This window comes from Etheostoma spectabile, chromosome 17, assembly GCF_008692095.1.
Source record: "Etheostoma spectabile isolate EspeVRDwgs_2016 chromosome 17, UIUC_Espe_1.0, whole genome shotgun sequence".
Taxonomy (NCBI): Eukaryota; Metazoa; Chordata; class Actinopteri; order Perciformes; family Percidae; genus Etheostoma; species Etheostoma spectabile.
In genome coordinates, this window is record NC_045749.1 from 22721115 (window position 1) to 22724302 (window position 3188).

Below are 3188 nucleotides of genomic sequence, written 5' to 3' on the forward strand. Positions count from 1 at the left end.
TGTGTGTGTGTGTGTGTGTGTGTGTGTGGTGAGTTACCAAAACAAGAAATGCCTAAATAATAAAAAATAATTAACTTACTCTAATTATTCACCAAAAGGCACCTTTAACACACATCCACCTTCACAAAACACCTCCCTCTTCTCCCTCCAATTAACGGTTACTGTATGCAGGTAGGACATCTCCACTGTGACCTTGCTGCCCCCCCACATGTTCTCTGCTGACTGCATCAACATGTTTAATAGAAGCTTCCTCCTGAGTGCACCTGTGTTAAACCTCAGCATCTGAGAGACCCTCCCTAATTGTCTCCTGCCCTAGATCTCATTATTGCCCCCGATTATGCAGCTGGACCTTTGGCCCCCTGAGTGCTCGTGTGTGTGTGTGTGTGTGTGGAGGCAGGGATCCATCAGCATCTCTTTCCAGCAGCGCTACCATTTCATTATGGACTGGTTGTGGATCAGGACTTACTGCACTGCACCATTACAGTCACGGGAGGACGGGGGCAGGGTTAAGAGAAAAGGGGGCATGCATTTGCCAAGACGGCATTTAAAAAGCTCCAGCGTGTATCTCAGACTGAGAGGAAGATAAAGATAGGAAGATATGCGATGCTGAGCTCCAGCTGAACGACTTTATCGAGATGATGTCCACTCCAGCAGATCGGCATCTGATAATGCTATAAAAATCTATGTGGCATGTAAATGACCTCCGCCTGGCTGTGTTGAATCTTCATCCACCTTGGAGTGGGATCACCCCCCTGATGCAGGCCACATCCAGCTCACTTCATGATATAATTATCTTATTATTCACATGTTCCCGCTCTCAGAGGTACTTCAGAGGTTCAGGTGTCCAGTGAAGAAGTCTGATTAAAAAAAGTATTAGCTTATGAATCCTCAGCTCATTGTTGAGGTGAAAGTCACGATATTCTTTGTATCAAGGACGATAAATTCCTAATGCGTAGCTTCCCCCTGCAGGCTTCTTACTCCAGCTCACCTTAATGAGCTGGGAGTGGGAGCTTCTGATGGGGCTCTCCGATTGGAGGGTTGACGCAGTGGCTCGTGGAGTGGCCTACCAATGACAAAGGTGACAAAGGAAGACACATGGTGTGTGTGTCTGTCATACAGAATTGCTGCTATGACTGAATGGGAAAACCACCCCAGCAGATCCTCCATGTGCAGCCGTGACAGCAGCGCACAGGGAGCTGGGATTAAGTTCAGAGTGGTATGTGGGTGGCTCAAACATGTTGCTTTTTCTGGGGATCATGGCACGAGGTTTGCTTGTAAGGCTAACTGTATAACCATTTCTCCTCTTATCTGTGCCCGGGGAAAAGACACCACTGGAAGCTCTCCGTTTGAGAACATGATGGAAAAGCCAAACACTATTTTCTTATCTCTAACAGACATTATGGAAAGGATCCCTACAGAGATAGACCTTTTAGTTAAAGAGTAAGATAGTTTCACATGAAACAGCCACAAAATCACTATCACCAAACCCATCAGACTCCATGTAAATAATCACTACTTTTATCATGGTAGTATAGCAGCATATCTCACCAGACTCCATGTAAATAATCACTACTTTTAGCATGTATAGAGCAGCATATCTCCACCAGACTCCATGTAAATAATCACTACTTTGCGTGTATAGAGCCATATCTCCACCAACTCCATGTAAATAATCACTACTTTTAGCGTGTATAGAGCAGCATATCTCCACCAGACTCCATGTATAATCACTACTTTTAGTGTATAACAGCAGCATATCTCCACCAGACTCCATGTAATAATCACTACTTTTAGCGTGTATAGAGCAGCATTCTCCACCAGACTCCATGTAAATAATCACTACTTAGCATGTATAGAGCAGCATTCTCCACAGACTCCATGTAAATAACTCACTACTTCTAGTGCGTATAGAGCAGCATATCTCCACCAGACTCCATGTAAATAATCACTACTTTTAGTGTGTATAGAGCCAGCGTATCTCAATATGCAGTGTACACAGTGCACAATATGCAGGGGCGGCCGTGGATCAGTGGTAGAGTGGTCACCTGCCAATCGGAAGGTTAGTGGTTTGATCTATGGCCCTAGTCCCATGTCAAAGTGTCCTTGGGCAAGACGCTGAACCCCTAAATGTGTGTGAGTGTTTATCTTGTGCGGCAGCCTCGGCCACAGTGTGTGAATGGTTCCTGTACTCTGTAGAAGAGCTTTGAGTAGATGTTAAGACTAGAAAAGTGTTATATAAACACAGTCCATTTCCATCCCCAAAAAGTTGGGTTTGCGTGAACGTGTAATGTATGCAGACCGTTGGCGGAGTGTATGTTAACCTTTTAACCGTCTCCACCTGCAGGGTGGTGTGACACACGGCGAAGGATTGTCTGAGTCACAGGCGAGACGAGAGCTTTTCCTCTGGGATTGTTGTTGTTTCTCCAGTTTTTTGGAGCTGGCACAGAGCCGTGAAACATCAGTCTACTGTCAGCTGTTATCAGAGGACGGGGGGGACAAGACAAGAAATAACAACAGAAAATCTCAAAATAAAACTGCCAATATGCTTATTCACAGTCATTTAGTTATTTCCTGTATATTGGTAGTTTTATTTATAGAAATATAGACACTTGCTACACCACTGTGATCCATTTCTGTGTAAAAGGGTCGCACACACCTCGCATAGCAAATAAAAATAGAAGACTCTCGCACCACTACGCTGCTCTCTGTGTAGACATTTTCATATTTATTATATACTATTTTCATATATTTTCTATTTCATAGATTAAAGTGAAAGCGTAGTGTTGGAACGTCTGCTCTGCATACGGCCTGTAAGTTAAAATGAAGTGAACTCTTAAGGTGAGGAACGGACCCAATCCTCTGCTGGGACTGAGGGGACATTTTGTCCTCTGGCAACTTCGGTAATCTATTTTCATTATAAAAGAATCCCAGCCTTTAAAACACGTGTGTGCAGGGCCTGAAATTAACCCCCGACCACCTGCCAAAGTGGGTCAATTTTGCAATTGGTGGGTAACACTGTCAATCTACCCGCCACATTGGCAGCTAGCCAATGAGAATTGAGTGATTGAGAAGTGTAACTATCGGTAAGCAGGGGCCCGCATCACTGGAAGACATTGATTGACAGCCGGGGCCCTTAACGCATTTTCATTACTCGCAAGAATCCCAGCAGTCCCACGTGCAGCCACTGA

The 3188-nt window shown here is 44.6% G+C and overlaps 1 protein-coding gene across 6 annotated transcripts in view; it reads left to right on the forward strand.

The window, feature by feature from the left end:
• LOC116705639 (protein shisa-6) overlaps positions 1-3188 on the forward strand; it is a 66491-nt gene that overhangs the window by 7962 nt on the left and 55341 nt on the right. The gene's annotated exons all lie outside the window — the stretch shown is intronic.